This window comes from Leptinotarsa decemlineata, unplaced genomic scaffold (assembly GCF_025532065.1).
Source record: "Leptinotarsa decemlineata unplaced genomic scaffold, Ldec_3_MD MMD2_tig00000251_RagTag_RagTag, whole genome shotgun sequence".
NCBI classification, from domain to species: Eukaryota; Metazoa; Arthropoda; class Insecta; order Coleoptera; family Chrysomelidae; genus Leptinotarsa; species Leptinotarsa decemlineata.
The window spans coordinates 8754906-8780679 of NW_027412547.1; positions in this window are offsets into that span (position 1 = coordinate 8754906).

A 25774-nucleotide genomic window follows, 5' to 3' on the forward strand; every position below is an offset into this window, starting at 1 on the left:
TCTTTCAAGTGTTTGTCGATTTATTATATCTTCAAATTTAATAGTATTTTTCATGCGTGGTATACTTTTGGTGGTAAATTTTTTAATAATTATCACAGCTCCACATATAAACTTTAAGTAGATCTTTTCGTAACTTGACGCAGGCTCTAAAATTTTTCATTTCCTTGAAAATCGTTAAGTCATCTGCAAACAGCAAGCAATCTGAGTAATAAAGTACCGATGATGAATCTTTTACAAACATAATGGAAAGGAGGGGTCCAAGAGTGGGACCCTGAGTACTCTCGAGTTGGGACAAAACTTTTCAGAAGAATTATCATTGTCCTCAACAATGAAAGACCTATTTTTCAAGTGATTTTTTATTACTTCGAAAAAATTATCCGCCAACCTTAAACTATTCAATTCATTGAGAAGAACATCAGGATCAACTTTAACCGATGCCTTTTGAATATTTGTGAATACTAGGTACATCTAACTGTGACGTTGATTCCAATATGCAATGTTCAACGTCGTGTCTGGCGTGGCTGAGGAACTTGAGCAGGACAATCACACTGCGTTGTTGCTTGGTGGCCTGTCCAAAGCGTTCGACTGCGTCTCACATGAAATCCATTAAACTATTACGGAGTTAAAGGTATTCCGCTTCACTTAATAAGAACCTGTCTTACTTATCGTCAACACAACGGTACCTTATCAAACTTTTAAGCATGGCGTTCCGCAAGGGTCTGTTTTGAGCCCGCTCTTATTTGTCATTTATGTGAATGACTTGTGGAAATATATGATGCCGTTCAAATCGGTCCTCTTTGCGGACGACACCACTTTCATTCTGTAGGATAAAAATCATGATATGTTACAGTCTCATCTTGACGAGGTATCTAATAAGTGGTTTCTCTCTAATAAGCTGAAACTGAAATGTCAGAAAACATAATACCTTCAGATTTCTGCTTATAATCGAATTATCTCTAATTGTGAAACTTATGAAGTTAAATTACTGGGCATAACATTAGATAATAGACTCAACTGGTCTGCACATATTTCTCAACTGAAGAGAAAACTCTCGGGTTCTCTATTTGTTCTTCGCCAATTGAAGTACATCACTAGTGCAAATATATTAAAAACCTCATATTTTTTACTGTTTCACTTTCATAGTAGTTATGGTTTACAACTTTGGGAAAAGTCATGTCATTCTATTCAAATATTTAGGATGCATAAGAAGGCATTGAGAGTGGTGTCTAATATTGAATACAGGGATCACTGTCAAGAATATTTCAAAAAAACTCAGGATTATGCCATTACCAACTTCATTTCTTTATTATGTTTTGATTGAAATCCATAAGAAGGAACCATCCTTGGCGAAACAATGTCATATCCACGAACATAACAAACGAAACGCTCACCACAATAGAATAAATCGATTCAGTTTTCACTTATCGCAAAAAAATTCCATAGATTATTCTCTGTACAATATTTTTTTTTTCACCGTAATGTGCGCTGGTCAGGCCCTATCCACCGAAGCCCCGATACGTTCGGGAGGGTGCTCCAGCATTATCAACCAATGACCACTCCCCACACCGTGGGGTAAGTGATCATTGGGTTCGAGAAGCATGTGCCCTGAGCAAGCGCAGTGAGCCAAGAATGACAGCCTTCTGCATCTGTGCGGCTAAGATTTCTGCTTTAGTGTGGCAAGCTGGTATGATTTCTAGATTCGAGAGTAGAGAGGGCATCATTCCACCAAGGACTCCAATAATCAGAACGACCATCTTGACAGAGTGATCAGGATAGAGTCTGCGGAGTTCGAAGAGAAAATTTCGATATTTTATCCTTTTTTCCTCCTTTTTCCTGACGATATTTGTCTCGCCAGGAGCTGAAAACTCTACGACAAATATCGTTTTGCTCTGGTGGTCGAGAAGGACTACATCAGGCGTATCAGCTTGTATGAGCCTGAGGGTGGGGAACGAATAGTTCAAATAAATTCGGCACTTCTCGTTCCCCACATCATACCAATATCCCCTGGAGCGTAGGGCAACACCGGTGTCTCGTCAATACCGTAAGAGTGCCGTAGATGGTAATATAGCACTCTTAGAGCTGCGTTATGTCGATGGATATAGGCCGAGACCGCAAATGCTGGACATGCTGATAGCAAGTGCATTACGGTATCGGGCGCCTCGCGGCAGGCCCTGCATCTTGTGTCAGGAACATATATACCCATCACGCGACTGTGGTAGACTAAGGTGTTGAAGACACCATCCTGGCAAGCTATGATGAACCCCTCAGTTTTCGACTTCAGCCCACTCGACCTGAGAAAAGCGAACGTCAGGCGCTTTGATAAGCCAAGGTCTCCAATGTTATTGGAGAAGGCCCCATGCATTGGCTTATCCTTGTGTTTCCGCAGAAGAAAGGTGATCTCTGCGGCTTTTATCTAAGCTTTTTGCTGAACAGGTTCCAACTCGGTAACAGAGTTGTGGTCACCTCGTTCAGTGTCGAAGACTATACCGAGTTCATCAGCTGCTTGGGCAGCTGTTCTAAAGTGAAATGCTCCAATTCGTGCTCTCTCATGGTCACGGACCATGCAGAGAAGGGGATCCGAACTCCTGACGACTTTACAGGCTGTATCCAGTACCATTCTGTCATGTAGACACTCCAAACCCAAAAGTCCACGGCCTCCTTGTTGTCGGGGGAAGTACAACCGTGGAACTGACAATTCGGGGTGCAAATTCCTATAGAGATGCATCATTTTTTGGGTCTTCACGTCGAGTTGATACAGCTCCTCCCGAGTCCACTTCACTACTCCAAACAAGTAGAGTATTTTTTTTCACCGTATCCCCCGAATCTCCGATACACTCGGGAGGGCGCGCCAGCATTATCAACCAATGACCACTCCACCAGTCATATGCACGATTAGTTAAAAGAAATAAACAAGTAACTATGGACTTGCCAGCTACAAAACCATGCTGCTGGGGAATAACATATTTCTGAACATTAGCGTAAATTAACTGTTCAAATAATCAGACGGTTGCACATAATAGAAATGCATCTATAATTTTCTGTATCTATTCGATAGACTTAGGTATTTGAGTGACTGTGGCCTTCTTCCATATAAATTATACTCACTAATGATTGATCATAAAAAATATTTCATTCCGTTATTCATCCCAGTTTTACAATTTTAGTTAGTTTATCATTAATTGAATTGAAATACCTCGATAAAACTTATCTGATATCTAATCAATTAATTGGTAGTACGAGTATTAGATCGAATGGCACATCTCTTTGACTAACCGAAGTCATTAAAGTATTAAAGGTAAATGAATGGAATAGGCAATATTTGAAAAATGTCTCACCGTTTAACTTCTTTACACATATAAAGCAGAAACAAGTGCCTTCCATTAGTAACAAACATATTTGGAATTCCAAATGATTTAATTGTCAATGATTTCACCGCCTGTATCGGAAATCGGAGAAAAAGATATGTGGAAAAATATTCAGCAGAATATGCAGATGGATGCTTCCCATAGAAGTTTCACCGGTCATGTGAATACTCTTCCAGAGTGAAGCTGTAATTGCCTGTAATTTACATTTACATTCAAAATGTAATAGCTGATAGTAATGCATAACCGTGGGAAAGCATTGAATGAACGAAATATTTTTAATGCTACCTGGAAGAAATTATTTCAAAGTATTATAACAGTGAATGAAGGACATATTTTCATTGCAGCTGGTTTTACAGTGTTGAAATAAAACTATTATGACTCAATAGAGCTATCAAAATAATTATCAATCATTGGAAATATCAAAAAAAGGTGAGGCTTTGCGAGTAGAATTGAAAACGTTGTCCGTGAATAAACAATAACCGAAGATAAAAGCGAGTGTGATTAAGATCACACGACTAAATTGAAACTTCTTCAGCTCCGGGTCTCTCAGTCAAAAAATCAAAAATCAAACTCTGCTTTACTTTGCCAAGCTTTCGCTTCCCATGGGAAGCTTCTTCAGGGCCTGTAATTTAATGATTTTTGAATATTTTCGCCATTGAATAACATTACAAATCATACTTACAGTAAAAATGAGTAAAAAACAATAAATTGAAGATATAAATTGACGTAAAAGTTAACATGTATAGGATTTTTTTGTGGGTTTGACAAATGTCATACCTTCACATAAATGTAATTTTTAAATGGGTATGATGATTTGATAATTTTTGACTGTAAAGAAAGAGTTACTATATACACTACTATATATACTGCTGAGATTATCAATGTCAGTTTTCTTATTCATATACAATCAGAAGACTTATTAATTTCAACCATTTCAAGAAAAAGACGTTTGGAAATGTTTTTTTCTGTATGTAAAATTTTGATATTAGAGTAATTTGGCTTATGTCCTGTTTCTATAGAGTGTTGTGCTAATGCACATGATTTTTTATTGAGCTTTATATCACTTTTATGTGAAGTTACTCTTTCATTAAGAATTATATATGTTGTTCCAATATAAATCAAGTTACAATTGTTACAAGGAATGTTATAAATCACGTTTGACTTTTTTGTTGTATCAGTTTTATCTTTCAATTTAGTATTCAAATTCTTTATAGTTCTAATATTTTTTGGCATATTTTGATATTTTGTTCATTATGGAAAAGGTTTACGATATTTGAAGATACATTTCCAAGGTTAGGTATAGATTTATAAGAAATATTGATTGGTGAACTATCATTACATACATTTCTGTTAATTACATCGAAATTTGTATTACTGCCAGTATTGAAAATGTCAAATTGTATAGTTTCTCATAAACTGGCTCAGGAAGTAACTGCTGTTTCAGAAGGTAATTTCTATGCTATTAGGGAGCCGTCTAATATGATCCAATGTCCAGCGTAATATTAGTGGAGGAAGTAGTTGTTTTTCGATAGGTACTTATCAAAACCTACTGAGTAGGTACATTGGGAGAGATGAATGTTTCAAGATTTCATTCCGAAATATGTATTTTGTCATACGTATGTACATCATTTCGAGACAGTCTTTAGACTTATTCTGATCAGATTTATCATCCTAATAGTTTTCACTCGTCGTCCCTGTAATACGTGTAATATATTTTTCAATACAGAAATAAAAATCTAATATTCACTAACCGACCGCCAATACCAGGGGTCTCCAAACTTTGAAGCCTTCGGGCCATAATGATTTTTTCAGTTTGTTCCAAGGGCCAATTTCTGCCCTTACCTATATTTCTGGACTAGGATAGTCGCAAAGTGCGTGACCTAAGCAAACTTAAGCTTTTTTGCATTTCAATTATTATTGTGTATTGTGACACTTAACGACATCTAGTGGCGAGTAATGGTACTATGTACTATTTTTTTCAGCTACCCGCTAGGTGGCATTAGGCGTAATTAAATATTTGGAATTACCGCGTTGGTTCGAGAAAGTTCTGGTTCTAGCTAGTGTATTCCGATCACCTCGAGATGGCAGTAATAATTGCATATAAAAAGGCTAGCGGCGCAACTGCAAGTTAGTCTGCGTAGGATAGGCGAAGGAAGCGAAACTGTCTATTGTGAAATAAAGTAACACCCGTCAATAAAAGTATTTTGATTTAACTTATTGTTTTTATGTGTGATTTGTTAGTATGGAGAAGAAGCGAAACATTGACAGTGACTGCAGAACGTTCCAAGAAAAATGGAACTTTCAGTATTTTGTGATTGAGTCCAGTAATAAGGCGCTATGTTTAATTTGTAATGAAACCATAGCTGTTTTCAAAGACTATAACATTAAACGACACTATGAATCGAAACATCTTCAAAGTTACTCCAAGTATACAGGAAGTTTGCGGAAGAAAAAATTTGAAGCTTTGAAACGCGGACTCAAATCGCAGCAATCTTTGTTTACCAAAGCGAATACTGAACAAGAGTCTGCAACTCGCGCCAGCTTTCGTGTGGCTCTTGAAATCGGAAAACATGGCAAACCATTCACCGATGGAGAAATGATAAAAACATGCTTGATTGGAGTAGCCGAAGAAATATGGTAAATTTATTTCAAAGTGTCAGTTTGTCAGCAAACACCGTGGCTCAGAGGGTGCAAGACATCGCAGAAAATATATCATCATCTCAATTGTCTGAGAAAAATGAACATCATGAGTGGTTTTCTCTAGCATTGGATGAGTCAACGGATATGTCAGATACTGCTCAGGTGTTAATTTTTATTCGCGGAGTAAATAAAAGCTATGAAGTGTATGAAGAACTTCTTGATATTGATAGTATTCACGGCACGACAACTGGGGCAGATATTTTTAAAGGAGTTGAAAATGCCAATAATAAAAAAAACCTTCGATAGAGAAATTTGAAATCTATAACAACTGATGGAGGCAAAAATATGTATGGTAAAAATAAAGGAGTGGTTGCACTTGTGTCAAAGGCTGTATAAAATGATGGTGGTTCAAAACCATTAGTCTTACATTGTATCATTCATCAACAGTCCTTGTGCGGAAAATGTTTGGATATGTCTGAAGTTCTAAAACCAGTCATATTAGTTGTTAACTTCATCAGATCAACTGGACTGAATCACCTTCTATTCCGCGAGTTTATTCAACAGATTGGAGAAAATGATTTACCATATCATACCGCCGTACGCTGGCTTAGTTGCATAAAAGTCCCTAAGCGCTTTTTTGAACTTCGAGCAGAGATCGAAATTTTTTTAAATGAGTAGCAGCGCCCTTTTGCCGATTTAGAAAATAGTGAATGGGTGTGGAAGTTAGCCTTCTATGTCGATTTGATAAATCATATGAATGAACTGAATTTGAGATTGCAAGGAGAAAATCAGCTTCTCCCTGATTTATACACCAATATCAAATCCTTCAGCCAGAAAATAATACTATTTCAATCGCAATTACGTAAAAAATGTTTAACACATTTTGAAACATGTGAAATATTCAGCCACACTACAGAGACTGAATTTCCCGTCAATTTTGCAATCGAAACTTTGAGTGCCTTGAAGATAAATTTTTATACTCGTTTTTCAGATTTTGATGTCATTGCGAATGAAATTTAGCTTTTTCAAAATCCTTTTGATTCTGACATTATAACCCTGGCTCCGGAAGTCCAAATGGAAATTATTGATTTACGGTGCAGTGATATGCTTAAGAACAAATATCAAAATTCATCTTTGTTGGCATTTTATAAGAGTCTTCCAGTGGAAAAATTTGATAATTTGCATAAATTTGCTCGTGGGTTGTTTTCTGTTTTTGGCACTACTAACTTGTGTGAGAAAACGTTTTCCAAGATGAAGTACACAAAGAATGTTTACAGATCTCAATTAACCGATGAGCATCTTAAATCTCTTTTGATAATGGGTACAAGTAAAATTGATTCACAACTACAAAGTATTGTCGGTGGAAAATCACAATTACATAAATCTCATTAGTATTTTTGTTTTACTGTGATTCATTTCAATTATTTGTTAGTTATTAATATGCTTAAACTTAGATGCTTCAGTTAAGTTTTCTTTGTAATCATTTCTGTCGTTAAGTTTTACCCTTCAAGTAAATAAAACCGAGTAATTATCATTCTGTGTTTTCTTCTTCAACTTATCACAGCAATAGTAACATCAATTAGGTAATCATTGGCTGTCGCGGGCCAGATTGATGACAGTAAATCATTGGCTGTCGCGGGCCAGATTGATGACACTGGCGGGCCGTAGTTTGGAGACCCCTGTCCTAGACAAATCTAAATAATCCCCTTCCCTTCTGTAACCTCTTTATTGGTTACTCATTTATGTTTTTTTTCTTGTTTCTGATTTATTTAGCCATTGCTTGATGAAGATCCATAGTAATTTCAAAAACTACACCTCACGATTTGATCTACACACATTTTATTTTGAAAAATATATCAAACATGTTTCGCTAACACAGTAGCTTTTTCAAGTGATTTATACTTCAAGTTGTTCTTACATTAATATTTATATATCACACGTAACCATAATTGAAACTACATCAAAAAATTACCTATACCTCTGCCTAAGGTACCCGTTCAATTATGATTACCTGAAGCATACTACCTCACATCTACATCAATAATAATTGTTTCTCGGTTTTTAAGAAAATAAGTTCAATAATGGTGATCTATTCAAATCCAGTTGGTCATTCATTAGAATATTTGAATGTTTGAAGTTTATTAATTTCCATTGCTTCCAAATGATTCAGTTTGAAACCGTTATTTTCTGTGTGTAAAATTTCGAACTCTTCGTTAAAGGTATGATTTCCTTCTAGAAGATGAATTGAACATGTTGAATGTGTTTTCTTATTTACATAGCTCGTATAATGTTCCTGGATTCGATTCCTGAATGTTCTGCCCGTTTGACCAATATATACCTTAGGGCACGTTTCACACTTTAATTTATATACTCCTGATTTCTCAAATTTGGATGTTTTGTCTTTATTATTTTTAACTGACTTTCTCAACGTATTACTTGTTCTATATGCAATTTTAATATCTCGTTTCCTCAAAAATGAAACCACTTTTTACATTGGTTGTCCAAAATACGTTAAAGCTCTATAATTTTGATTATCTACCTTATCAATAGGAAAAACGTCTCGAATCTCTTGTGCGTAGACTTTCTTGGCTAGTATTTTGTTTATTAATTCGGCTTCAAACCCATTGTTAACCGCAATTCGTTTGATGATACCAAGTTCTTTATTAAAATCATCTATTGAAAGAGGAACATTGACTAATCTGTGAATCATGCTATTATAAGTTGCTACTTTATATTGATAAGGATGGGTAGAATCGTGATGTATAGTAATATCCGTATAGGACGGACGGTTTGTTAGGTCCAAGAAATAGATTGAGTTGTCTGCTTCTATTTCAATAGTGAATTTAATGATTTCATGAATTTTGTTAATATCCCCATGAAAAACTGCCTCTTAGTACCTGTAAAACGTACCAAAACGTCATCCTGTTAGGAATGCCTCACTGGCTAACAACGATATGAAAACACTTATAACACCACCAACTTTATAATATTTATCAGTCTATCCAACCACAATGTCAGTCTCAGACTGACTCACTTAAACATATTTTCACGCACAAAGGAATGTATCATCCTCTTATGTAAACCTATCAGGTAATATTCAGGGCTGTCCCATTCAGTACTCCCAACAAGATAATGTCCAGGGATGTACAGAGCACTGATCCTAACGCAGTCCCTAACAATCCACATATCTATGCCAATATAAGAAATTCGTAATCAAAGGATGTTTAAAGATCGACTTCTCTAGATTATCCATGAAAATTTCTGCAAGTAAGGGGCCTAATGGATTTCCCATAATTAAACCTTTTGAGGAGGAGTATGGAAGGTGCCCTAAGGTATATATTGGTCAAACGGGCAGGACACTCAGGGATCGAATCCAGGAACATCATACGAGCTATGTAAATAAGAAAACAAATTCAACATACTCAAATCATCTTCTAGAAGAAAATCATATCTTTGATGAAGAGTTCGAAATTTTGCACATAGAAAATAAAGGTTTGAAACTTTGAAAGTGAATCATTTGGAAACAATGGAAATTAATAAACTTTAAGATGCAAACATTCTAATGAATGACCAACTGGATTTGAATAGATCACCTTTATTGAACTTGTTTTCTTAAAAACCGAGAATGAATTATTATTGATGTAGATGTGTGAGGTAGTATGCTTCAGGTACCTTAGGTAGAGGTTTAGGTAATTTTTTTTAGGGTAGTTTCAATTATAGTTTTACCTGTAGAATATACATATTAATGTAGGAACAACTTGAAGTATAAATCGCTTGAAAAAGCTTCTGTGCTAGCGAAACATGTTGTGATATATTTTTCAAATTGAAGTTTGTGAAGATCAAATCGTGAGGTGTAGTTTTTGAAATTACTCATTTATGTCTCATCGGTCCATTTATTGATGATCGAAATACTACACAGCATAACTTTCACCATTATTTCGTTATCATTTTCTGAATTTTCATTCCACATAACGCAACCATAATCTAATGAAAATTGAAGAATTATTGACTGAGTGAGATCTTTCATTAAAAATTCCAAAAATTGTCTTCACATGATATCTTCAAACTTCCTAGAATCTTCAAAAACTTTCATTGGATACAATTTCCGTCCATAAAAGCCCAACTGAAAACAATAACAACTCTGTACCTGACTTAAAGTTCCCAGTAATAAATTGAGTGCACGATTTTCTCGACATAAAATTCTTCAGCTAGTTATATACATATATACTCGTATATGCATTCCCTTATCCTGAACTACAATCAGCTTTCTTCCACGATCAATAAGTCATCAAGGTTTCGGTCCTCGCAAAGAAAGCCGTTTCTCGTGTTTTTCCGTTTATACCACATCGGGCAACTTCGCCAGAATCGCTGTTCACGATTCCCTCCTGTTTACGCAATCCCCGTGACTTCACGACCACGTAATGAGTTGGATGTATTCATTGGGGTAACTGCCCTTATGTAACTAGGATTGGGGGTGGATCAGGGAGAAAGATCCATCTTTATATGGCTTTATTGTAGGGGCTTTTATTACACCACTGAGTTTGGTCTTTTGACGACAGATTGCATTTTCATGTCAGGGCAATACGATGATGAGGTGATTTCTCGGGGAATTTTGCCCATCTGGAAAACTTTGCAACATGTTTTTTGAAATCAAAATATTTTTTGTTCCATTTGGGAGGAGATAAATGGATTTTTCGCATCAACTCAAATGAAGCATTGAAATCATTAAATTATTTTATTAGCCAGTGAGCTGCTTTCTCGTGAGGCAACCTCAGAAGTCTTCGATTCACTTCTGCGAGTTGAATGAAGGTGATGAATTAACAAAAATTGATGGATGTAGCCGTTCTGTGTCAGTTCTGTCAGTTCTTTCTGAAAATCCTTCCTGACAGAGGAATATTCAAAAGTCTGTGAAGCATACTATTGAAAACTACTATTGATTGGGATGTGTCGAGGAATCATATTTGATAATTTCCGTATAAGAGGATTTGTTTAAAATCGCAAAATCATGTTTAATATCGATTTCACTAATAATAATAGTCAGGTCTAGAAATTTTTTACCTTCATTGCTCAGCTGCCTATCTGTACCAATAAAACAGACTGAGATATCTTCTACATATCTGTAACAGTATAAGACGCTTTTAATCCATGATAATTTCGGTAAAATTTCTGATAGGCTGCTCCCCACGATTTAAAAAATTAGTTGTACTTACGTATTTTGGAGTGTTAATCATCTGAATATTATTAATTTTATTTTCAAGGTTGTCCATAAAAATTTCAGTTAGCAAAGGAGTTGATGAACGCTTTGAAAACTCGAAGAGAAATAAAAGAATTTCTTAATATTTCTGCCCCTGACAGTGATAATATTTTGAAGAGGATCAGAAGTCGACTTGAATTGTTCTTTCTGATATTTCAAAATACGTGTATAAATTTGGCTGAGATTATTTGAACCAGTTCTTTCATTGATGGAAATGGTACATATCAACGATGAGGATAGATCCATCAATAAAAGAAGAGATTCAATTATTCCCAGCCAAAGTTATACTTACGTTCTTGAATATCAGAAAGAAAAATTTAAGTCCACTTCTAATCCTCTTCAAAATTATTATCATTTTCATTCACTGACAGTCACTGGAAGTGGTACATATCAACAATGAGGATAGATCCATCAATGAAAAAACATATAAAGAAAAGTAATAATTTCTGTGAATTAAAGATGAAACTGAAAGTTTTCATCAAAAATCATCATGATCAATTGCGGGATATCTTTGAAAATGTTTGAGCTAAATTACCTGCTCTCTATCTTCTTATTACCTCCCTCTAGCCATCATTCTCCAATTGCGGTTTTTAGTAAGGTAGACAGTAATATATAACCAAACGATCAATTTTAGCTTTTATGTATTTATTTGATTTTATTCTATTATATATTATATAACATAACCAATATCAGTCTGTAATAGCTACGACACAAACCTAGCTTAGGTGGCTATAGATTCTCTAATACATGGTTTTATGATAGGATTATTAATGACAATTGTAAATCGCAGGGAAATCAAATCATGTAACTTAATGATTGAATGACATGAAAAATGAATGAAAAATTAGATTCAAATAATCTCAGCCAAATTTATACATACGTTCTTAATTATCATTAAGAATAATTCAAGTCCACTTCTCGTAATCCTCCTTGAAATTATTGTCATCTTCAGTCACTTCCTTCGAAAAGTTTTAAGTTCTGGTAGAGATATTTTTTTCAATCTCACGTTACTAAGTAGACTTGAGAGGATACTGGATGGTCATATCAGGAGGGTAGCATTATATGCATCCCCCCTTAATAACCACCAGTATGCTTATCAAACCGGAAAATCGACAGATTCAGTATTAAACAATCTCGTTGAGAAAATCTCCCAAACCCTTGACAACAAGGAGATTGCAACTGCTGTATTTCTTGATATTGAAGGAGCATTTGACACTGCTAAAACTATAGGATTGTCTCTGACTAGGAAGGGTATAGAATCGACCATAACTGGCTGGAGCGATGACATGTTAGTAAACAGAACTGGAACTATGACAATTTGAGGCGTGGCCATCAGTTTCAGGGTCACCAGGGGCTGCCCTCAAGGGCAGCCTTCTGTGGTCGCTCCTGATGGATAATCTGCTTGATGCCCTTGACTGAAGAAAATTTGATCTGTAAGCTTATGCAGATGCCCTTGTCAACCTGGCATGGTTCACGTCAGGAAGGGTAGCTTGTAATATCCTTCAAAGCCCGTTGGACATTCACAGCTGGTCCCTGAGGGAGCAGATATCTGTCAATCCCTTCAGCAAGAGGAAAAAATTGGACGATCTAACGCCAATTTCCCTCAATGGTGAGATCATTCCATTTGGAACGGAGGTGAAATATTTTGGCATTGTTTTTGATAACAGACTCTCCTGGAACGCTCACTTGGAAAAAGTTTTACACAAAGCCAGACTGTCTCTATGGACAAGTCGAAATATTTGTGGTAAAACTTGGGGCTTAGGTCCCAAACAAATCCATTTGATTCATTTGATGATTGTCAGACCAATTATCACTTATGGTGCAGTTGCTTGGTGGCCGAAGGCTTTACACAAAACGGCCCAAGCGAAGCTCTCTAGCTTACAGAGACAGGCTTGTCTGGCTATCAGTGGTGCCATCAGTACCACACCGTCAGCGGCCATGGAGATCCTTCTAGATCTACCTCCTCTCCACATTTTTCTGGAGAGGCTAGATGGACTGCATACAGACTTTTGCACATTGCCAATTGCACACATCAATTAAATGCAGAGTGCTACACACTGTCGGTTGACACTGAAAGTCACAGCATTCTGGAAATTATCACTGACTTTATGCCTCCAACTGTCAACTACAAACTGATTTATACTATTCCCGAGTAGAGAGGACTGGATCCTCCGGGAGAAGGAAACATTAACAGCAGATAGTTGTTGGTTCACAGATGGATCAAAAACACCTTCCGGTTCTGGTGCAGGTGTTTTTAGTCGCAGACCCAGGACAGAGATATCTACCTGCCTAGGAACTTAGGAACAGGTTCGGCAGATTCGTACTCTTACCATCTATTTAGCATTGAATGTGTAGAATTAGTTATTGAAGACATGCCCGAAGAAGCCATTGTAGGGAGAAACACGTGTTGCATTTTTGTTAAATCGTTGAGTGAAAATCTCACAATGAAATGTTTTTTGAATACGTTATGGATTTTCATCAAGTATCGGCCAATTCCATCATATACCCAAAAAACTGTTCTTCATATTATCTTACCATTGACAAGAATAGTTTTTCTAAGGAAATCTGGTGTCAGTCTTAACCAACATCTCCTTCGTTGAATAATCAGTTATACCATTTTTCCAAGTCACTTGAATGAATACTGTTATTTATATCCCTCTAATACTTCTGTTCGTCGAAATATTCATGGGCAGCATGTTGGATCAAATTATTCTTTCATTCGTATATAACGCAAGAAAAGCGTTCTGGTAATTGGATTTCAATCCATCAACCCCTATCGAAGGGGCTGCACGAACGTAATGGCCATTACCAATAACACCATAAAAAATGCAAAGAATTCCCAATTGCACATCCTCGAAAGTGGTTTGGTCGTTTTGGGTGAAACTCTGACAATTCGTGACTGCATGGGGTAGAAAATTTCATGAATTACCAAACACTTGTGTACGTAGAAAAGTTGAATCTCAAGTGTCTAATTCCTTGGAGACAGGAAATGTTTCTAGATTTGTTCATCCGTTTAGAGGAATCAGTCTGAATGGTGATTGGAATCAAGTTCTTTATACATAGAAACAACAATCACACAACTAGAAATCATTTGAACTAATAATTCAAAGTTATTATGAATCTACTGTTAAATAATATTGTTTAAATAAATATAGTTTGAAAAACAAAACACGCTTTTGAAGAACATCGGATTGAAAAGTTAAAAATAGTTTTTTTAAATAAGCTTAAAACAATATCGTACGAAAAAAAACTAGTATTATTGCGAAAAAAGCGACGGGCGCATGATATACAAAAAATATGGCACAAAGCGCCCACGCTTTATTCACAATAATACTAGTATTTTTGTTCGTTATTGTTTTAAGCTTATTTAAAAAAAATATTCTCAACTTTTCAGTTCGATGTTCTTTGAAAGCGTGATTTTTAATTTTTAAACTATATTTATGTTCCATTTTTCGTGTGCTATAAAAGCGTGTTTTTAGTTTTTTCGAACTATATTTATTTTATCTGAACTTAAGGATTAATCAGCCGTACCTATATTGTTCAGAAAAAAGACCATTGATATTTTCCGATTCCGGAGAGGGAGGCTGAAAATCAGCTACCAAGCCCAAGGAGGCAGGCGCGCAAAGGGTTACAAATAGGGCAGCAGGCGCGCGTGTTAATGAAACAAAAATACTTTTTTCAAATGAAGGATTACATGTAAAGAGAGAATTATATCAAGGAGGTTATGTACAGCGTCATCCGCCCGCTAATAGATCAAGCAATAATATCAAGGAGGTTATGTACATCGCCATCTGCCCGCGAATAGATCAAGCAATAATGTAGATCTATCAAGTATGTTACTTACAGCTCCATCTGCCCGCGAATAGATCAAGCAATAATATCGATATATCAAGGAGGTTATGTACAGCGCCATCTGCCCGCAAATAGATCAAGCAATAATGTCGATAATTCTGTCAAATATAGATCCCGATATATAATGAAAAGGAGAGTTACAAACATAGATATAGGTGAAGCTAATATAAAGCGTGTAAAAAAATTATGACGTTTTGCTAAAAACATGCCTGTAGTATATTAATTTCATTACAATCCGAATCTGTTTCTGGATAATGTTTATAGAGTATATTTTGAAAAAAGTTAATGACCATCATTCACACTGTAGATTAAGAATTTGCTACTCATGAATATTGGAAGAGAATATCATATGGTTGATATTTTTAAAATGTCATGATTTGTTGCCAAATTCATTTCCAATGTATCAGAGTGTTGTATAATCAAGGACAATCATTTGGGAAATCATTTTCATGTCCAGGTATTATATAGTAAGTACCTTTTAAATATTATATGAAATATTTCATATATTTCAATTACTTTCTAAGTTACCTCTTTCAGTCATCTCAAATAGTAAGAGTGATATTCATATATATTATTAAGATACGAGGTGTTGATAATTGTTGTAATATTTTGTTTTTAATAGTTATAATAATCGTATCACAATAATCTCAGGGTTCTTTTTTAATTATGATTTTATGAAATGTAATTTTGTTATCAAATAATTCTAGACTATTGCACAAAGTTTATACTCTACCTTTTCACCTTGTGGCATTTCTTTGCATCTGAGGGGAAATTCTTTGGTAACCAGCTCTCTTGTTTATAATGTTATAGAATTCAACAATCATTAAATAAAAAAAAATAGAAAAACTATAACTTTTACCCAATTTGAAAAAAATAATGACTATAAAAAATGAATAAATGAATGAATATATAAATGATTAAGTCATGAACAAGATGACATTCATCAATTCAGCAAATTTTAATCATAAATTAACAAATTCATATCAATATATTGAAGTTATTTACAATAACATATTTCTGTTAAGCAAGTCTTTTTGCACTCTCACAATTTTAGTTTGGCAAGCCTTGTTGATTTTGAACTACTTTACTCGTTCTTGATTCCAATATTCTATGATTCTTAATAGTAGCAAATATGCAATAACTACTTCTTTACACCCACCCAATTTCATTTGCATAACTTGTCGGTTTCAGAACACTATATTAATAGTCAGTTTTTGAGACAAACTTCAACACCCTGTATCTCAGAAAACGAAGCATTTGCGGACAAAAGTTATATAACAAACTGTCATTATTTTATCATGCAGAATAAACTCTCTGAAGTTTGTTGTACTTATTTGCTAACACCCTGTATGCCATCCGTGTTTTTCAACAATTTCAGAATAATACACTCAAATAACGGTTCTTATGACAAATTGAAACAGTTGATCTCATTATTTGTAATTGTTGAAATTTAATACTTGTCAGTACACCATCGATTATTACAAAAATGAAAGACATATTTCAAGGAATGGTTAAGATTTAGAATTTATGAATTAATATATCTATTATTTTGTATATGGTGAGACGGTAGCCTGATGGGTTGACGTGGGTGGTTTGCTTTACTCACTCAATCGATCGCTGTGTGAACCGGTGGTTCGAACCGAAAGGCCGGACGATCGATTTTCCTTCTCATCGTCCAACCCGTGTTAGGAATCACACGTGAAAAGGTAAGACCTCGTTAGTTCTTAGCTCGCACAAGATTCGATTTCTGAGGGTTGTCGTTCGTAGGGTTGCGATAGCTGGTTAACAAAAAAAGATAGAACAAAGGTATTCTTTCTAGTTCTAGCTCATTTGAAATGATAAGCTGAGGGGATTTTAGCAACGGCTCTATTATTTTCAAAAAGCAAGAGGTGTCCAGTTTTTTACTCAGTAGCGATAAAATTTCATTAATTTTTCGGTGAACTTTGTATTGTTGGATAAAGAAATTGAACAGCCTTTCAAATGCGCTATTACATGATCCTCGTTCTAATCAAATATTTCAAAGGGAGTGTTGTCACTGTCTCTGAAGGGGGTGATGCAAAATTATGTTAAAAAAATGTTATTTTAGAAATAAAAATTGACATATTTTAGAAATCTTGAATAATGTCTTCCATTCAACTGATAATTATGTAGTGAATTACTTTATAGCTGTAATGTATGATACATGTTTGTATGGTTAGTGTTCAACAATTATCTCAGATTGCGTTTCACATTCCCTACTTATTGAAAAACTAAGTTATTATGGCTTAAGGGGCACTACTCTGGAACTCCTTCGTTCATATCTTCCAAACAGATTTCAGTGTGTTGAGCTAAACAATGTAAAATCTGATTTCAAAAAATTCGAGCATGGCGTCCCTCAAGGTTCAATCTTGGGACCTTTCTTATTTATTGTGTATATAAATGACTTATGCCACGCCATGGCACCTACTAAATGTTTTCTATTCGCTGACGACACAACAATTATTTGCTCAAGCAAGTCGTACACTAACTTGAAATGTATCGTTTCTATGCATTACGATTGATGACAAATTAAGCTGGAGAAATCATCTTGACCTTGCTGTTCGCAAATTATCTTGTGCTCTTTTCGTTCTGAGAAGGTTAAAACATGTAACGAACCCTTATATTATGAGAATATCTTACTTTTCCCTTTTTCATTCTGTACTTTCGTACGGTATTCTCCTTTGGGGAAACTCTACTAACGCAATTGCTGCTTTCAGATGCCAGAAAAAAGCCCTACGCATCTTGGCTAACCTGGGATACAGAGACCACTGCCATCAATTTTTTATTCGTCTGGGTATTATGCCTCTGCCTACTTTATATATTTATACTGTTCTGCTAGGAATACATCGCAATGAAGATACTTTACTAAAAAACTACGACATCCATAACCATAATACCAGATCAGCTGACTTACTAAATACTGGTCATCACAGGTTATCTTCAAGCCGCAGAAACTCCCGAAATCTGAATCCACCACTCTATCAAAATATTGAAATTCAAAAAATTTACATTAGTCATAAAAAACTACCTACTAGACAATTGCTTTTACAGTACCGATCAGTATATGGACTCAGTTAGGTACTTTAAGCCTTATGAGCTATCATAAGTACGGTTAATCATGATCTTTTATTGAATTTTATTGTATTTTAATATATATTGCACATGTCTAAATTTTAGAACTTATACTATATATTGATAATCTGTTACTAGACGTAAATTGTTCTTTTAATTATATATATATATATATATATATATATATATATATATATATATATATATATATATATATATATATATATATATATATATACATATATTAATTTTGATTTAACTAATATGACTGTGAATTTGCTGTGACTTGCCATAAATGTATAAACTACATAATCTGGTCAAATAAACTACTACTACTATACAATATAACTCGAATATCAGGTCTGCTTTGAGTTCAAACTCTATAGAAATTGTTCATCCTGTAAGTGAAAGTAGCATCGTACATTACCGACAGTGAAATCCGCTCTACAAGAACTTGACTTATTGATCCTGGCGGCCATGTTGGAAACAGGATCTTGTACTATTTGTTGCTTAGCAACGTTTCCGCCCCAAGCCATTTCATTGCGTATTCCGTTTCAGCATTTCAGCCTCTTCCCCGCTTTTTCAGCACAATCTCTCATTTTACAATAGGAGTTGTCTCTGACACTGAAATCGGTTCCTACTAGAAATTTGCTGGCATTGGCGATCACTGATATTATTGATGCTAGAATATGGATGAAAATTGAAATTACATTTTATCATCATCTCATTCAAATGTATTGAATATTGATGTAATCAGAAATTGTATGGATGATCTGTAATTTACTATTGTTCGTCAGGAGCAATTTTACAGTTGATTCTCTTCTAGTTACTCAAAATGAATAATGACTTTATATTCTAGAGTTTTGAAGTATTTGTCAGGAGCTTCAAAATGATAGGTCACAAGATCCCCTTTTCTATTTAATATTTTTTTCCCAGATGGCTCCTAGTCGCCATCTTGAACGTTTCATCTGTCAATTTCACTTCAAAATAAAGTATTCATGCATTAATTTCATTATCCCAAATTTAAATTTTTTGTATTTGACCCGTTCAAAAAATAAAATGGGGGCGACATTAAAGAAATGCACTGTATATATTGTAAGTGAATAAACAGGAAAAAATCATGAAGCTTTAGTATGAAACTATCGCTTGTATGTGATATTAAACTCAAAACTAAAAAATATAACAGTATGTATACAGTATACAATGATAAAAAAGTAGTATAAATATTTTGAAGCACATAAGTACATTATCTTTAAATTGAAAGGGTTATATTTTTAGGAGTGATTAATTTTTGGGAAGGAAAGTTTTTGGCTTTCTACTACTTCTGTGAATGATATCTGAATTCACTCCATAACGAATATTTGGAAGACAAACTGAGTAGAGAATAGTGTCTTCTCTATAAGTCAGTGTTCATGTAAAAGTATTTGATTCGAAAGGATTTTTCTTTCGTGTAATTCAATGTTTATATGAAAGTAGCTGTTTCAGGAGGACTTTCTTTCAGTTTGTGTCTGAAAGTTACTTCTTTGCATGATCTACACATCCATGTATTGAGTTACTTATTTTAAAATACGATTTGATCTCCACAAACTTCATTTGAGAAATATATCACGACATGTTTCGCTAAGACAGTAGCTTTTTCAACAGTGATTTGAATACTACAAGTTGCTTCTTACGCTAATATTTATATACCACAGTTAACTACATTTGAGACTACCTCCATCAAATTACCTAAACCTCTACAACTTTGATATACCTGAGGTACCTCTTCAATTATGATAACCTGAAGCATATTATCACACTTCTACACCAATAATAATACTTCCTTGGTTGTTTTAAAGAAACAAGTTCGATAATGGTGATCTATTCAAATCCTGTTGGTCATTCATTAGAATGTTTGAATTTTTAAGTTTATTAATTTCCATTGCTTCCAAATTATTCAGTTTCAAACCTTTATTTTCTATGTGACTTCGACTGTAATACTATGTCAATTTCTCCTATCTCAATTAATTAAAATAATATCATAAACTGTTTTTGATATCTAAATTTGCTTACAATTTTCTGCTGACAAGAAAGGTCAGATATCTGAGATTTTTAAAAAGATAGGTGAACGATCTTCAAAATGAGATATCACTCAATGGCCACGACATAGCAATTCTCTAACACTTGGAGAAATTTCTCTAAACTAGTATATTCAAATTTGCAAATAGCCTACAATTTGAACACGATTGGACCATTCATTTGCATAACTCTCCCAGAACACTAGCTCCACTCGTGGTTATTAAATGAATATTCAGAAAAACTCGTCTACAAACTTAATTGAGTATCAATCAAGGCCGTAGCCAGGGGGGATCAAGGGGGATTGATCCCTCCCCGAAAGTTCTACAAGCAACGGCCATCCAAAAATTATATCAAATACAACGATTGGCTTGTTTAAACATCACAGGAGTCATGAGAATAACACCAACCGCGGCAATTACTGATCTGTCCTCTCTGGACCTGTACGCTAAGAAGGTTATGTTAATGTCCATGCACACATGCACACTGCTGGTGTAAACCCCGGAATAGAAGTGGGTCAATTGAGACTGAGCCTATGGCGAGAAGCGTAAACTGCGCAACCTCTGCTGCAGGCCACCAGTGACCCAATTGCACCAAGGTTTGTGTTTAATACTACAAAATACAAATAAAACAGAACACAAAGACACATGCAACAAATGCAATACGCATATATACAGACGGCTCAAAAACCAAAGGAGGCTCAGGATGTGGAGTGTACTCCAGATCACTAAGCCTAAGGCTTGAGTGGAGAATGGGTAAAAAAACTAGCGTGGTTCAAACAGAACTGGCTGGTATCTCAATCGCCACAGAAGGAATAACCAGGAAAGGAATTTCTGGCAAAAATATAACAATCTGCACTGATAGCAGACAATCCCTATTAGCCTAGTGTGACCTCAGGGCTAGTACTAGAGTGCCACCAAGATTTAGCCAAAGCCTCGGTAGATAATAACATTATCCTGAGGTGGATTGAAGGGCACGACAGGAGTAAAGGTAATCGTATTATCGACTTTTCAACCAAGGAAGCGGCTGGACTAAGAATTTCAGGACCCAGTGGCACCTACGGCCTGATGATTTCGACAATTGCAGAACTAGCCAAACGTTACACCCATGCTCAATCCCTAAAGAGATAGGATGAAATCAATGGATGCACTCTTGTCAGGATCACCCTGGGCGACCCTGGGAAGCTGGCGCCGAAGAATTATCTAGCGATGACTGGGAAAAATCTACTTAAGAGTAGGATTTCTGACTGGACACTGTCAACTAAGAAAACACCTCCATAATATGAGACTAGTGGACACACCCCTATGCAGGATGTGTGAACAGCAAGATGAAACTGACAGGCATGTCCTATGCGAGTGTCCGGAGTTATCGTCAATAAGAGAGTGTGTGTTCGGCGAGTCTTGACCTACACCTGCCGATATAAAGGAGATGTCTCCCAGCGACCTGTCCACCTACCTGGAAAGGTTAGGATCGACGATGACCTAGGAGGACAACTCCTTGGGAGGATATACAATGGGTCACATGTGGCCTAAGTGCTGTGGGCCTACACTCACCCTCCCTACTCTACATATACAGATACTATTGGAATTATGAAATCCGTTAGAAATTCCTTCAAATCCTTGGCAAAACGAACCAGGTGCATGAAATATAATATTGAAAAAAACTTCCCCGAAACACAATAGAAAAACCTTACGGCAATGTGCGTACAATCTTTCTAAGATCTTGGCGACACTACCTGTTTCCACATGTCCCCCTGAAAGGACTTTCTCTTCTCTGAAATGCCTCAAAACTCATTTGAGTTTTGAGGCACCACCCAAGCTCTTGAACGTTTTCAAGAGTGAAAATATTAAATTTGCTCAATACATTGTCACCACTACGAATAGTCTGTTTTCCAAAATTAAAACTCCTTTGAAAACTTTAGAAAAGTCTAATGTAGTATATGAAATTCCTTGTCATACATGTGATAAGACATATGTTGGTCAAACATCTAAAATTTTATCAGGACGTATAACGTCACATAAAAGTGATTGTAATATGAATAAAGCTACCTGTGCATTGGTTGAACATATCATCAACACAAAACACACAATGAATTACACCGAAGTTAGAGTATTGTGTACTGAAAGTAACTTACAGAAACGGCTGTTTGAAGAAATGTTCTTTATCAAAAGGAATACAAACAACATGAACAAAAAGACTGAGATTAACAACCTCAGTAATATTAATAATTACATCTTGAAATTGGAACTGATTTCCCCAGGTTCCCAAAGTAACAGATAGTATGTGAGTTTGGAAGCAGTGCCGAGTCTTGTTATTCACTTCTTTTATGAGTACTTGACAGCACTGTATCCATATTCAGATACTTTTTGAAACTGCTAGTGTCAACATTGCTGTTGGTGTGCCTTTTGATAATCCTGTTTTGGTTTATACTGTCAATTTTCAACTTTTAAACTTCAAATGTCATAATGTCAATTATCGATTTGCAAATATTTCCTGTTTCCTTTCTTTCTAGTTGCTACCACGCCACTAGTAAGTGCCATACATGGCCGTTAAAATAAAATTTAAAATTTCAAATCCTTTAAATGTTACTTCTGAATAAGTTTTATATATATTTTTTCTTTAAACCATAAAAATTTAATGTGTGACACTTTTCTACATAATGAAAAGTACAAAGTTTGTGTTTCTTAGTGAAACGTTCGACTTTTTACTATAACCTCAAGTTAGTAAGTACTTTTTTATCTATTGTTTTACAATTTTGCTTCAATGTTATCAATTTATTGTAGATGTCTTGATAGAGGGAATAAGTGCTATATACCCATTTCTAATTGTGATGAAAATCATGTAATATCACAAAGTCAATTTGGTTTCATCGCAAACTAATACTGAAAGTGCTGTATTGAATATGATTGAAAATACCGTAATGGCATTGGATAGCTCTCAAAAATGTTTGACGATTTTTCTGCTTTCGATACCGTAGCACCTGACAAGCTTCTGAATAAATTATACACATACGGTATACGGGGACCAATTCTACTTTCACTAAAAGACTACTTAACTAATAGAATACAAAAAATAAAAATCGATAACCAATTCAATAGTTTTACGGAAGTCAAAATATGAGTTCCCCAAGGAACAGTACTAGGACCAATTCTCTTTCTTATTTATATAAACAGTTTGAGTACGATACAAAACTTCAAAGGGCAACATATGCAGATGACACGGCTATGGGAAAATGTATACAAGGATTAACAGAAGGTATTAAGCGATGTAAGGCTATACTTAAATTATAACCTTCTAAGTCTGAATGTTAGTAAAAAAAAATTTCTAACTCTCTATCTACTACAAAATGATCAGCCGGAAAAAATACTTTGAGTATACATTAAACAGGGTGTGAAACACAAAATTGCTCTTGTCCATTGATAGAAAGGTTGAATATTACTGGAGTTTTTTTCCAACACCAAATCGTTATTTTTAACACCTCGACACGTGTTTCGATCACCAAGTGAACATCTTCAAAGAGGAAGATTGAAACTAAGAACTAGTGCGAGCTAATCGTATTTATGCTATAAAGTTAACCCATATGAAACATTAAGATACAAGCATTCTTTGCTTAGGTATGTTCTATGATTCCTTTGTGTTTACGATTTATTTTTTTATCGTAGATATTGTACCAAACAAAATATGGAATAAATCAAACCAAAATATAAAAAAAATATAAACATTACACGAAAAAAAAAAAACTTTTAAACCAACTAGTTTCATATAAACATTGAATTATACAAATATCACTTTTTCCTATTCACTTTGTGTTCCAAACAGTCGTTATGAAATCGGATCAGATATCATTCATTCAAGCTACACAATATAGATACGATGTCTGTTCAACAAAAAAGATGAATTTTAATTTTTCTCAAAAAATATTCAATTATTCATCAATGTCTATTTTCTTTTCTCCAAAGTATTCCCCCTTTGATAAAATACACTAATGCCAGCATTTTTTCCAGTCCTCGAAGCAGTTCTGATATGCAGTTTTTGGTATGTCCTTGAGCTGTCTCAGTGATTCGGTTTTTATCTCCTCAATCATCGCAAAACGCCGTTTTTTATGGGTATCTTCAATCTTCAATTAGAAAAAAGTCGCAGGGGGCAAATCTGGCGAACACGGTGGCTGAGGCATGATTACAGTGTGTAAGTTGTTGGTCAACAACTTACGAACGAACAATGACGACTGAGCAATGATGCAAAAGACATGAATGAATTGTTGTTTCATAATACTGGACGTTTTCTTTATATTGCCTCTCGCAAGCGGCGCATAACTCCTTATTGAGTGTACGATCATGTGATAGGAACTCCTGATACACTTCGCTACGGTAATCGAAGAAAACAGTGAGCAAAACCTTGACATTTGATTGAACTTGGTGTGCTTCTTTGGCTCTTTTGGGCTCTTTCATTGGGACGATAGGACTTTGGTTTCGATGTCATAACCATATATCCATGATTCATCAGCATTTATGAGCTTTTTAAGCAAATCTGGATCGCCGTTAACGTCATTCAATAATTCCTTAGCGATTTTCATGTGACACCTTTTTTTGACAAAATTCAGTAATTTTGGAACGATTATTGCTGCAACACGCTTCATTATTCGGTCAATTTAGACATTTGAGGGTACAAAAATTCGCACCCAGCTGAAATGTGGTAGGATTGTTCAAAAATCTAAAAAAATTCATCGATCCGATACCTGGAAAAGATTCACTCTGGGTCAAGTGTCACAAAAACGAGTTTTTCGCGATTTTTAGCAAAACGGTCAGTTTTATCATAAAATTTGTTCAAACAAAAATTGTAGATTAGATAATTATCTATAAAAAATGTTCAACTACTTTTTTTCTCAAAGCCACCGTTTCGGAGATATAACGATTCAAAAAGTTGGAAGAGTTGTAATCATCAAAATATGCATACGACTTTACGTCACGGATGAGAAAAATTTACTCATGTTACGATGACAGTACGTAAAGACATTGATAGACTTATTCGATTTATTTCCAATCATATGAATTTCGTTCGAATTGAAAGGGGTATTTCTTAGGAAAATTAGTTTTTGCAAAGAAAGTGTATGGCTTTCACTTCTCCATCCCTATACAAAAAATGATGTAAAACGTCCAGAAGAAGGAAGGATACAATAATTTCAAAAATGAACAATTTACAAAAGCTTTTTCCCAAAAACTAATCTCTCCTATAGTAAAACCAATAATGATTGAGAGTAAAGCGCGTTGTCATATCTAAATTTTACGTTACCAGTTTATAGCAGAATCAAAATATAGTAAGCAGTAGAGTTGTAGTTTGTGGCAAATTATAGATAATATACAATACTAGTACGATTAAGAGGTATTATTTATGACAAAAATCAGTAATGAGCTTGTAATGAGAAATACTTATACATTTCCTGATTACTGATCAGTTAAAATTCATTATTTTTTGTATAGTGTTAGATATTTATTACAACTAGTGGCAACGCTGTACGCAA